This window comes from Manacus vitellinus, unplaced genomic scaffold (assembly GCF_001715985.3).
Source record: "Manacus vitellinus isolate BGI_N305 unplaced genomic scaffold, ASM171598v3 scaffold_38_pilon, whole genome shotgun sequence".
In the NCBI taxonomy this organism is placed as follows: domain Eukaryota; kingdom Metazoa; phylum Chordata; class Aves; order Passeriformes; family Pipridae; genus Manacus; species Manacus vitellinus.
This window is the reverse complement of record NW_021940526.1, coordinates 3,043,541-3,056,950: the sequence shown is the minus strand read 5'-3', so window position 1 is coordinate 3,056,950 and position 13,410 is coordinate 3,043,541. Positions and strand designations below refer to the sequence as shown.

Sequence of the window (13,410 nt, the reverse complement as noted above, 5' to 3'; positions counted from 1 at the left end):
TGAGTTGATTTTAGCATTAAGTTGGCTTTAGTTGACCCCAGAAGGAAGTGTAAGGATGCTTTTGTGTGCAGCTGGGAAGTGGTGGAGGCCAAGTGATATCTTGTCATGCAATTGTGAGCTACTGAGGCCAGTCTGAAAGTGCACTGGCAAAATGAGAGTGTTTGAGGCATTAAAATAATAATAACAATAACAACAACAACAACAACAACAACAATAATAATAATAAAAAAGTTGAAGGCACTGTATAGTCTTGTACTAGAAGAGCACGTGGTCAATATTTAATGAGAACAAAGCACTCACCCACCATCCTCTCAGCGTTGCTATTTATGATTTGGAACAACTTCTGTTTTAATAGACATTTTTGGCAACTTTGGGAGGATTCAACAGAACAGGAAACTATTTTCTTTAACTGCCCTCATGGCTGTAATTGTGAATGCTGTGGTTCTCAGTCACTCTACTTCCTTCTTGGGGTGTTCCAGAAGTCCCCAAAGCAAATTCTAGACCTCCAACACACTCTGGCCTGTCTTGGCTGAGACACTTATTTTCTAGAATCTCTCTGTTTCTAATATTGAGATTTTTTTTTCCCCTCCTTTTTCTTTTTTTTTTTTCATTTTCTCCTTCTTCTCCTAAAACTTAAACCTCATAAAACTGAAAAGGTATCAGGTCAAATTTAATTCTGTGTATGCACCTGTACCTCAGAATAAAATACTTTTTTTCCCCTGCTCCTGAAAACTGTTCCATTCTTGGTCTCCACTGTGTTCATATTTAGTTTGAAATGCTTGGATGAATGGGTACCATGTGTTCCTTTCACCTGCAGCTATGATGCTTTTGCTTAAATAACAGGAAATTTCAAAATAAAATGAACTTCAAACAAAACCTCTCTGAGTGTGCACTGTTTGTTTACTGTAGTGTAAATATTCTGTTCCATGAGGAGAAATTATTTCTGGGGGGGAAAAGGAGGTCTTGGAGTAGTTCACTGTGTTTTTAATAGATAATTAAATATGAATATGCACAATTAAGGCTTTTTTTTTTTTTTAGGGAAAGGAAGACATTCTCTACAATGTGAATTTCTACGGAGTAATTTCTGATTTTCCAAAGGTATGAATTTTTCTGTTCTTTTAACATTTTAATTCTTTTTTTTCTTACTAGATTATTTACTTCTGGTTTAAAATATGGTTTACTGTTTTCGGTGCTGCACTGTCCATATTAGCAGAATGAGAAACGTATCCTGAAAAAGCAGTGGTTGGGGTTCACAGGAGAGAAGTTATTAGAAATTTAGGTCATAATTCAGAGTATGCTGAGCTCTCCTGAAGACCTGACATTAATAAAAAAGTGTGTGTGTGTGAGGATGATCAGTGACACAGACAGAGGGGGATGAATAAAAGCTGCTGGTTTGTGTCCCCTCCCCGAGCCCAACAAACTCCAGGGATAATGTGAAACCATTCTTCTAACAGCTGCAAAGGCAGTTTAAGTGCTCTAATCTCTATGTGATTCCAGCAGATTCTTCTCACCTCAAATTTGTGGAGAGCAGTTTTTTGTTTTTTAGTACTCAGAGATGGGTCGTTTTTTAAGCGATGGGATGGTGTATTTGCTTTTTGTCGTCATTCGCCTCAAAACGCATCTGAATTCACGTCAGAATACTCTGCTGTCATCTGAGATGGTTTCTCGTGTGACTCCTCAGATGAAGATTCCAATTGCAGACAGATCTGCTCCAGAAAAATTTCGGTGCAGAGAAAGACCTCAACACCAAAGGATATAGTTGCATTGGTGGTCTAGAATTTTAGAATTAGGAGTGCTGGTACCATGTTGTAGGCAGTGCTTTATGTATGTATAGCCTTGGCATTAGTCATTGAAACACACTTGTTTTCCTTGTTTTTCTATTTCTTGATTGTTGGTCTATCCACACACTGTGTGCCACAAGCATTTGGGAATTTGTTGCACTGTGACCCGGTGTTCTGTCACAATTGGTTTGTTTATTTGTAACTGATAAAAATAATTCTTCTGTGGGCATAAGTTTGCTAAAATAGGTAAAAAAGAGAAAAAAAAAAAAAGCCTACATTGGCCAGAAATAGCTTCCTTGGAAAGTGGAAACTTCTGTAAATATTTTCTTAGAGCAATGTCCTGAAGATACCTGATAGTATGTCAGATAATATCTCATAGTGCTAACTTCTTATCCAGGTGTAAGCAACAGAACTCTCACTAGAGATTCAGAATGAATTCCCACCAGGGCCAGAACTGTCAGTTCATTTGTTAAAACTGATAAAGAATTAGGAGATGAATCAATTTACCTTGAGTTGCTACTACATTTGAGCATCGTGAATGCTTTGAAAATAAGACTCTACGTAAAAGAGGGGAAAGCCACTTTGCGTGGAGTTAGGTGAAGGGAGTTAGGGGTTTCTTAAACATAGTATGTAGAAGGACATGCCGTAGGTTTTACACACCATCTTGAAAGTCAAAGGCTTCAAAAACTTTGTGAAGAAAGGAAAAGAAAATCCCAGAACTCCTGAATTTTTACATCGGGTAAACATGAAGAGAACTTGGCTGAATAACAAACCAGAACTCGCCCCAGGCAGTCACAGTTTGTACAGTCAGTTTTAGGGTCTGTGAACAGCCCACTGCAGTTAATACTGGTTATGCTGAGGATGCCTGGGAGAGGTTTTTGTGGGTGTTAAAATATCATATTGTTAAAGATCAAGTGAGACCATTGTGTGTTCTCTGTTTTGTTACAGCACAATTCCAAGTAGTGTTTCTTCAGGAGATGAGGTCAGCCAGTGTGTCCTTAAAGGTTTATTCTGTTTACACAGTGGTGGGTGGGAGGACAGGGGTGTGCAAATGGGAGATGTTGCCTTTATCATAACACATCATCACCTGTAATCATGTTCCCCTTAGGAGAGCATTAGTCATGTTATTGAATAATCAGGAGCTACAGGAACTTTGATCCCTTTCCTACTCTTAAAGAGGTTGAGCTGAAGAGAGAACTAGCCAAAGAAAATCTTTTAAGTAAACTATGGTTTTCAACACTGTTGAAAGGAAGGAGTGCTGAATTTCTGTTAAAATTTACAATATGAAGCTGGGCATAACGTTCACTGGGCATTCTTGATTGGAATAATAATTAAAACAATCCACAGTTCATCACCATTAGCTCATTGATTTTATTCATCTGAAGACTTCATAGTTGATTTTTATGGAGGTGAAATAATATCCCTGTGGTATATTTACAGGTTAGAATTGCAGAATTGTTTTGTAATGGACAGAATCAGAATATTTGGGATGTGTATTTTTGATTAAATTACCTGTGCTCTGGTTACTCGTGTGTCACTGTATCTCTGAGATGGGGAGCTAAGAGCAGCATTCACTCCATCATCATTACCAGTCCCAAGGGATTTCTTATTCACCACTGTATCTTGTGTTCAATAAGAGCCAAAAACGTGCTATTTAATCCTATTTGTGTGACTGTACTTTGTCGTTAAAAAAAAGTATGTTTACGTGAGAAATATGAGGAAAGGCCTCAGTCTCTTATTAAGGTCCAGCTCAGTCTTGTAGAAAAGAGAGTCTCCTAATAATTCTGGAACAGTCACAGATTGACTCAGGCAACAGTTGAATCAGGCTGTGGTGAAGGAACACTAATATTTTTCTCAAACTGTTGTCTGACTCCCTCCTGCTTTGGAAAAGTTGAAATAACTCCCTGACTGACTGAAGGTGCAGGAAGAGAGAGATGCAAATTAGAGCTATTACCAAAGAGAAGTTGAACTGTAAAAGAAAGTAAGGACTCCCACTGTCCATTACTGTGGTTTAAAGGTGTTACAGAATAACTGGATCATCCTCAGCCTGGCGTTTTCGAGCACCTGGTGTTCTACTGGCTGGAATCACAAAGGAGGGCAGGAATGGTAATGTGCGAGGTGTATTTATCTGTGTGTATGGCTTTCTTTTGTTTCTCTGTTCCTGATTCCATATGTTCTGTGGCTGTGCAGTCAGTAGCCTCCATTAAAAGGTTCAGGATAATATCAGAGTACTGGCAGGTTCCTTCAGGGTATCAGTTCTTACAGCACAGGTCATGCAACAAGACTTGGAGAGAGATCCTCTCAACCGCGTCATCCTCCCAGGGCATGTCAATAGTATTCGTCCCTGCTGCATATTCCAGGTTGGAATCTCTTCCTGAGGGGCCCTGTGTGCTCTGATGGATCCTGGCAGGGTGGGAGCAAAGGGCAGAGCAGCTGAACCTGAAGGCTGGTAGAGGTTGAGGGTGAAATGGTGCAGCCTTGTCTTGTGTTATGGAAGATCGTGAACAGGTCGTGCAATCACACTTGCTGAAGTTTTCCCGTCCCTCTGGGGTTATGAAATAGAGGACTGTCTACTGGCTCCTCTAAAACCTCTCTTCTTAGGAACAGCTTAACAGATACATCTGCTATGATCTTTACAGCTGAAACAACTGCTGCTTTTGCTTTAACAGCCGAGGGTTAACTTGGTAGATTTGCACAGAATCATAGAATCATTAAGGCTGAAAAAGACCTGTAAGATCATCAAGTTCAACCTTTCACCTAATACCACCACACGCTGAAGTGCAGAGTTACTCATTTTTACCTTGTTCATATTTCTAGGGCCTCCAAAGCAGTGCCATGTAGCCACAGGTGACACCATGTAGCTGTGAAAATACTGCAAGTTGCAAACACGAACACTGTTAATGCGGTGCTGCTCGCACCAACATGCTTGTAAGAATTATCTCCTGTAATCCCTAATGTTACAGTGCTTACTTGCTTCACTTGAAAAGACCAAGTCTTGATGACCTTCTGTCCGTGTAAAACATCTGCTCCGATCACAGAAGTGTTTTGCACTTGTTTTTCTTATGCCAGTGTGGGGCTGCCACTGTCACACCTGCTGAGCATAATCAAGGATGAGTTTTAGTCCTGAAGTATTGGCTGCCTGGTCATTATAAAGGGCAGGGCAACTGGTCCCAAAATGGAAGTGACACTCTATGGGGGGGGATAAAGAAAAGTTGCCTTCTTGTTAGAGACCAGTGCAATTTGTTCAGATTGCTGTTCTCAAAATAAAGAGGTTTTTAATCCCAGCTTTAGGCTGTGTCTCCACTGGGTATCTTGTTAATGTCCCTGATAAGCACAGCAATTAAGATATTTTGTGGGAGTATTTTCCAGCCGAGCTGAATTTTTCTCCGTGGCATCTATTTTGGCCAGGAATCCTGCTGCTGTTCTCTTAACCAGGTCCATTGAATCCTGAAGCCTATCTGATTCTTTATACATGTTATCTCTATCTTCTGGAAATTGAGTTCTTTTAGGCCTGGAAAGTTATCTGCTGTTCATAAGCAACATGCATATCTTACTTAGGTGGAGTATACACTGAGTTTCCCTTCAGATGGCCAATGTTTTCTTTATAATAAAGTTCTCTTATTCTTAGCACATTTCTAGGTCAGGAATGCTTAAAATATCTTCGATCATTAAAACTTGGAGTCAACAGTATAAAACAAAAATAGAGAGGCAAAAGAAAAATAAATGAGACTTACTGCATCCAGATGAAGTATTGTTTTCCAAATATTCCCTGCTGTTTGTGATCATGTAGTCTTTGTCTTCCTTTGGAAGACTGTTCTGCTTAATTACAGCAAAATGCACCCCTGGGTAGACCTTTGTGGTGAGAAAGGTGAGCATGGAGAGAGCAGAAAATGCACGTACTGGCATATACTGTCTCAGACTGAGAAAGGTTGTTGGTTCAGAGAGGGAGGCAGAGCTCTGGGAGCTCAAAAGCAAGTGATAACAAAAGCATACTGATAATTTCTGGCAGTTGTTACTGTCTCAGTTGTCAGGTTCTCTGTAGTTTCATGTACATTTAAACTGACACTTGTGAAAAAGTAAATAGAGGGTGGGAGCGAGGCTGGGGACTGATTTCCTGTCCCTGGATGCTTGTTCACACCAAAAGCCTGTGTGAGGAGTGAATCGGGTGACTGAGCTGGCTGAAAAGCAGACCTGATAAAGAACATTCTAAAAGGTTATTTCTAACCCTGGGGAGGAGAAGGCTCCAGGGAGACCTTGTTGCCACCCTTAGGTACTTAAGAGGGTCTTCCAAGGAAGATGGGGACAGACTTTTTGGTAGGATCTGTTGTGATAGGATGAGGGGTAATGGCTTTAAACTGATAGGGGAAATATTCAGGCTAGATATAAGGAAGACATTTTTTACAGTGAGGGTGGTGAAAAACTGGAACAGGCTTCCCAGAGAGGTGGTAATGCCCCATCCCTGTAAACATTCAGTGTCAGGATGGATGGGTCTCTGAGCAACTTGGTCTAGATGAAGGTATCCCTGCTCACTGGAGGGGTTGGACTAGATGACCTTTAAAGGTTCTTTCCAACAAAACTATTCTATAATTCTATGATTTTTCATCTGAATCAGTTTACCAGACTGCTGCCTCAAACTGGTTTGTGGCAGGTCTGTCTTAAACCATTCCAGAATCTTCAGACATTCTAATGCTAAAAAAGGGAGCAAACAAATCTTAGCTCCTGTATATTTTGGTTGTTTATGATAGGAGCTTTCTTAGGAGCAGGAAGGTTGTTTTTTTTTGTCTGCTTATTTCTTCAAATGCTTCTGGAACTGTCCTCTGAAAGACTGATCTGTCACTCCCCAGGAAGGAAAGACTTTGCTGTTTTTTGAAAAGGTTAAACTAAGATTTTCTTTTGCAAGAACTAAGCTATGGTGTTGTTTGATTCAAAATTTGCATTTCATCAATGCCTGAAGTTAAACCACCTTCTCTTAAAATGTGGAAAGGCCTGGTCTTGTATCCAAAGGTGCAGGAAGAACTGGTGAGCAAATAGTGACACAAAACGACAGCTTGTATTGTTCAACCTCAATAAAACCTGAAGAAAGTGAAGTTTTTGCAAACTATTTTGTTCTGTGCAGGTTCAGCTCACTGGAAACTGAGAGAGTAGAGTAGAAAGGAGTGGAGGAAACTATTCCCTTTTTAGTGTCTCAGCCTGGACAAGGAGGGCATGACTCGGTGCCAGAGCTGAAAGGCAGTGGTGGCAGAGGCAGAGATGGTGAGTGACATTCCCCTGTTCCCAAGGGATTCCTTTGCAGGCAACTCAGTGGGATTTTTCCCCCTGACTTCAGCTGAGGCCAAGCATGCAAAAAAGAGAAATGGAGAGTGAAAGAACGAGCAGGATGATCTGAAAGGTATGGGGAGAACTGCGAAATAAAGGAAGCAAGGTAGGAAAAGTGGGAAATGTAATAATAAAACTGTCAGATGCAGGAAATACTTCTGTGGTGGGGAAGAAAGCAAGAGGTTGTGTGCACAGCTGAGTTTGGACAAAATGTTTTACTCATTTCTGACTCCCTTCTCCTGTTGAAACTGTCTGCCAAGACCTACTAGTGATACACCAAGATTACTTGCCTTTTAGATAGTTTCTTTTAAACTGATGTGTCTTCATATCTCGCATGACTAGTGCATTCATCTTAAACCCTTATTGTTTTCTGGTGAAACCAAAAAGGAAAATTGCTGAATTATTGCCAAAAAATCCATTGTATTTGGAAAGGATTTTTTTTACCCTTCCAATATTTTCAACTTTTCTAAACCCTAAAACTATGGAAAATTTCAGAGGGATGTTTTCTCTAACTACACTTGTGCTCTGGTTTAGAGGAGCAATGTTTGGTTGAGTGTGAAAAAAAAAAAGAAAATAAATCTGCAAACAGATTCTAATCAAAGGAAAAACTTCACACTGTCCAGTGGCTTTCCTAGAGCCTGCTTTTGTTCTCTTGTTCATATCTTATCTGCTGTAATTTTGTTACTCTTAAGATGAGTATTGCATTACAGAACAGGGAGTAGTGTGGGTGTGTGAGTTACAGAGTCTGCCCTACTGGCAACTCTTTACCTAAACAACCCTTTTTAATCACAGTACCTGTGAAAACCGGAATCTGAGAAGATGGCATGTGCTACTCCACATCAGAATGATTTCTTGGAGGCAGTGCAAATATCTGTGGCAAATCATATTTACATTCAGAACTCCATTTATAATTGTGGTTATTATTATTTCCTCTCTCTGTGTGTACATACTTCGGATCTACTAAGTGTAAATTTTCCGAACTCGACAGGTTGCATAAGCCAGAAAAGTAGGAAATAACTCCCAAAAGAGCTGCTGCCAGATCTTTGAAGCACGTATTGAGTTGTTTGATCTGAAACACAATGTGTAAGAGTTGCTTTGCCAAGTTTTGAAAGGTACAGTATGTGGAGTGACGAGGCTGCTGTCAAGTTATTTTCTGTAACCAAAGGGGAAAGACAGAGAAATGTGGAATGTTGTTTATTGCTTAACGACGACACGCATACCACTTTTCAGTTGTTTATATTTTAGCTGTTGTTTCTTCTTTCAAAACTAATAAGACTTGTTAAACATTAGGGTGAAAAGTAGCTAGTAAATCTACTTAGGTTTCATAACCGCAGTTTTCGCTCTTTGATCTGTGCCAGACTGAAAATTTGGATTGTAAACAAGATCATTATGAGATCTGTTGCAGTCTGGGTTAGCAGTTGGGAGGACATCTCTGGAGCTACCAGAGCTACTGCAAGCATTTTCTGTGCTGATACAGAGACGACTTTTTCAAGACCTGCAGAGCCCTTTTCTTGCGCAGTTGTACCTTTGGAAGACTTTGACCATTTAGATTTGTTTTGCTGGGAGTGTTTTTATAAATGACCTGATGATCAGGCTCTTCTCACGGAAAGGAGGCAGCACTTCACCTGCCCTGTTAAATGAGATGTAGGTGGTCAAATCTGTGTATCCAGCTCCTGCCTGTGAACATTTGGACCTACAAACCTGTCGACAAGTCATCTGGGTTTATCTGCCCAAAACTAGTTGGCTTTTTTTTTCTGTGCAGGCCTTTATGACCTGCTTTTGTGTAAATACATTTGTTTATAAGGTTCTGTAGTAAGCAACTAGCTAGATACTCTGAAAAAAAATCTAAAAATTAAGCTTCCGTGTCTCTAAATTATTTCTTTTGGCCTTTTTCTGCATGGAGAAATCTGTTACCTGGACTCTATGAATATATATATTTTCTTTATAAATTGTGCATAAGCACAATTGGTGGACTGGGAAGTTTACCCTTTTGAAATGTTAAGCAGTATGAGGCAGCTTTCAGGTGAATATTTTGGAGGAAATCAAAAGCTTTCCTCTATTCATCATTGATGTGTCAGCATGGAGTGTTTTCTATTTTCACCTACAACTTGGAAACAGATTTTTCATTATTAATACTTCTCTTTTCTATGTTAATCTATAGGTACTGTGAAAGTACCCATATGGTAGGAAAACTTTTTTACTTTCACTTCGAAGTTCATTTCATTTTAGAATCCTAGGATCTTGGGAAGCTTTGCAGGTTGGCAAGAGCATAAATGGGAATCAGACCCTCAGAACTTCAAAAATTATGACCAGAGCAGAGCCATTACAGGAAGTGCCTTTTAGATATGAGGTAATATCTTAAAAGCAACACTGTACAGAATAAATAAAACCAGAACATAAGGCTGTTTGACAGTTTATTGCTTATCTTTGCACGTTATCTTTGCTGTGCCTTTTTTTTTCCTCTAAGAACTGTGTCCAGAACACAAGATTTGTTTCCCTATCTGAGTATCTTTGCTGGCACTTGATGTGACTTGATAAAAACAACGTCAATTTGAGTCAAGTGGTTAAATGTTAAAACAGTTAAATGTTAAAAATGTCCCACATGTGCTGGCTTCCTACCGGGGGAAGGGGAACGTCACCCAGAAACGTTTCATTTAACCACTAATCAAACATTTATCATTGCTGAAAGAATGACCTGACAAGGATACAGTTGAACTGAATTTGTACAGGTTGTATTCCATGGAAGTGAAAGGCTTTATTAATATTTGAAGAATGGCTTTAATTAGTCTGACTGTTGGTAGGTGTGTTCATTTTCTCAATGTACATCTGATATAGCATTTTTCGGCAACTTATAATTGGCAGTTTCCCATAGGAAATAATCATTATTGGTATTATAAAAGCACTTTGTGTCTATCACATTTGGGAAATGAAAGTTTTGCAAAGGTCAGAATAAAGTGTGCCCCCAATTATGCTAATAACTCATACCACAAATGATCCACCAGAAGGTTTAATAGCTTGGTAGTCCTCTTTAGATTTTCTGAGAACAGGAAGAATTAATATTACATTTTGACACTTTACAGAAAGGTGAAAAAGGAAACCTTGCTTCTCTCTAGTTTTTGAAGTTTGTACCTGAATTTTCTAAGTGGCTTGAGGATCCTGACATGTTGGGTGGGTTTCTGCTGGGTTTTTTTAAGGAATTCTTTTTGAAAGCATTTTTTTTCTGTTTACTTCACTACAGAGTTATTATCTTTTTTTTTTTTTTTTTTTTTAAGGAGCCCAGGCTTGCAAAAACAACATGTTTAGACATTTGAAGTTGTCTGTATGTTTTATTTAGAATTTGACAGTATAGTCTAATAGACTCATTCTTTTGCTGAATTGAATATGCTGAAGTAATTTAAAATAACAGTTTGGTAGAAAATATTAAAAGATATTAAAAAAACTCCTCCTCAATCGAAAATTTTAAAGCAAACTAAATCCAGAAGTTTTCCAAACATCACAACAAATCTTCAGGATGTAATTAGTTAGTAATTATTTGATACTGGCTTTTCTCACTTAAGTAACACGTCCACCAGACTATTCCCTTGGATCCAGGAGGTCTGTGTCGCTTGAAATGGCTCTTTCTTTTGGTAATTTTGAGGTTAAAACATCAGTAAAAGGCTGGATGGAGTAATTTACTCTTGAGAGTGATTATCCTGATCTACCCACAGTTACTGTGCCTCTCCTGAGTTGTCAAAGAACCCATTAGGAGGGCAGTCTGAAAGCTAACATTTGCAAATGTCTCCAAATTGAATTATAAATGTCTCTGGTAAACAAAATGTTTGCTGCACCCTGTCAGCTCCACTTAGAGGTCTGGCTGTATCGGGTACCTGCGTTTTGTAAGATACTTTGGAGAGATACAGAAGGCAATGAAATAATAGCTCCTATTTTTTTTTAAAGTGCAGACACATTATGTCTTACTTGCTCTGGTTATTACCCCTTTTTCAGTGAAGTGTTTTCTGTAAGCTTTACTTGTTTTCAGATGAGCCGTAAATGAGGAATATTGACAAATATGGAAATTGAACTAGAGGGTTGTCAGAAATTTGCCCACAGGTTTTATGAGCTGCGTTAGGAGAGCCGCTGGCTCCTGCTCTGCTGCAGATATTGTGTTGCTCCTTGCAACCATCAGGGTTACAGCAAGGCTGCCTTCATAAAATATCTGTTACAGGGACATGCCCTTAGAACAATTTCTCACAAAGCAGTTCTAGCAAGGCCTTTCTCCTGAAAACATTTCTTTGTTAACTGTGTGCTGGTGCAGTTGACCACATGTGTAAATAAAGAGCAGGATGGGAGCAGGCTACTGGTAGACTTAAACTTGCATCTTGATTATGTCCTCCTGTAAATAGTTTTCTGTTTTGGCATATCTTTATTTTTTTCATTGTCAGGTTGGATACATGCTTAATAGCCTTTGTTTCTACGAGTGTTTTATACTCAAGTTCTCTCCACAGGTGAATTACTCTTCTTTTTTCAGCACAAACACCTCAGTTCACTGAGGGGACATTATTAACTCCAGTCAGGCCAGTCCTGTTTTTACCTAAAAGATTATTTCTATGCAAATACATCTAATCTGACGAGGAAGGGATAAAGGCAGATTTGTCAAACTTACCTAAAAAAATATGTACACACGTGACTCAGTAAAGGCTTCTGTTTTCTGCAACCTGCCAACAGACTGCATTGTGCAGTCCCAAACAAGTTTTCCAAAGCAAATCCCAAGGTTTGAGTATGGGGCACACAACAGAAGGTAAAGCTAGGGTCCAAAAGTAGGTTTATTTTGCATAAGTAATGAAATACATGGCAGTATTTACGATTAGTCAGGTGCACTCCCCTTACTTGGTATCATCTTATTAAACATTCAAAATGGTGTGGATTTTATTTCCTGGCTATGTGAACAATTAAATCCTCTGAAATTTTTCTGACTGTCCTAATTATTTTTTTTCCTGTGAAGCTTTGCTAATGCAGGTCTCATCACTGCTCACTCTGCCAGTGAGTCAGGTACGTCTCCTGATGGTACTTGTGCTTTTAGACCAATGGGGACAAAGTGATCCAGTTTTTCCTTCCTTCCAGGTACAATTATGGGTCTCAATATAATAAAAATAAAATGATTGAATATCTACAGAGGTTCATATGGCATATTTTCCATTTATTTTAAGTTTGGAAGCTAAAATATCTTAATTGACAATCCCATAAGGTTTATATTTTATGAGCTCTCTTTTCTCTCTGAGGTTCTCCATTTTCAGGGTATTGTTAATTCTGTAAATTTAGCTATCAGAGTATCGTAATTTAAGGCCAAATCCTTCTCATAGTTGAAAGAAAAAATTCAGTGGTTTTATTGGAGTAGAATCAGATTTAAGGTGCAGAGCTTGAATTGTTTTTAATTATTCTAATCCCTGGACAGTTTTCCAGCCAGGACGTTTTACAGGCATTAATAACTTTTTGTATCAGTTGACTCTCCCCTGATGTAAAAATATAAAGATCTCTAATTCATGATTTTGCTATATAGCTTACTAATATCAGAGGGATCAGTTTTTCTAGTTGCATTAATGGGCTTTAAGAGAGAAGCTTTATAGATTCTTGGTTTTGTGGAGTTTTTTAGTTCTTTGGGGGTTTTTTGACCCTTCTCTGTCACGTTTCGCTTCAATTTATTAATTCAGTTGTCAAAACTGTTGATATGTTCAGGCCTTTTCAGAAAGTCTTGCAGCTCCTGTGGCAGGTTGTGTAATCTGCCCAGCTTTTGATAACATTGGTGTTGTGGTGGTTGTTTTTGCAAGCAATACTTTACTTTGGTGCTTGAGTGTCTCATATATGTTGCAGTAAGATTAAAACAAAGCTAGGAAACCAGAGTATTCTGGTGTGATGATGTGTCAGTGACAGTGATGATTTTGACTTGTTGACCAAAAAGTTAATTCTTTAAGCAGGCAAGAGCTGGAGTTCCCACTCTGGTTGTACTGAGTAGCTTCAAAAAGTGGCAAAACTTTATTTATTGATCAGCAAGCAAATATGAAAAGAAAAACTGTAGTAGAACATGGTCACGGGCAGAAGAGCAATGGGTCAAGGGTTTCTGTGACTCTAACATGCCAAATTAATATTTCCATTTCTTAGATGAAGAAAAGTGTCTCAGGATCCTATTTTGAGTTTAGTATGGTTGCAGCTAATCTTATTGTTTTCTCCATTTGGTTTGGGTGAGAAACGATATTATATTATAATCAGATTTTGCTAAAGAGAACTCTGAATTTGCTCTGTGACAGAAAACACTAAAAATTGAGGAAGCTGTGTTAGG

The 13,410-nt window shown here is 38.8% G+C and overlaps 1 protein-coding gene across 5 annotated transcripts in view; it reads left to right on the top strand.

Moving 5' to 3' along the window:
• Positions 1-1,038: 1,038 nt before the first annotated feature.
• PLCB4 (phospholipase C beta 4) overlaps positions 1,039-13,410 on the top strand; it is a 168,742-nt gene continuing 156,370 nt past the window's right edge. For 4 of the 5 annotated variants that reach the window (XM_029961664.1, XM_029961662.1, XM_029961663.1 and 1 more), the window contains exon 1: positions 1,039-1,098. The gene's annotated coding sequence lies outside the window, so the exon portion shown is untranslated. The remainder of the gene's footprint in view (positions 1,099-13,410) is intronic. The other variant, XM_018077577.2, reaches the window with a different exon arrangement.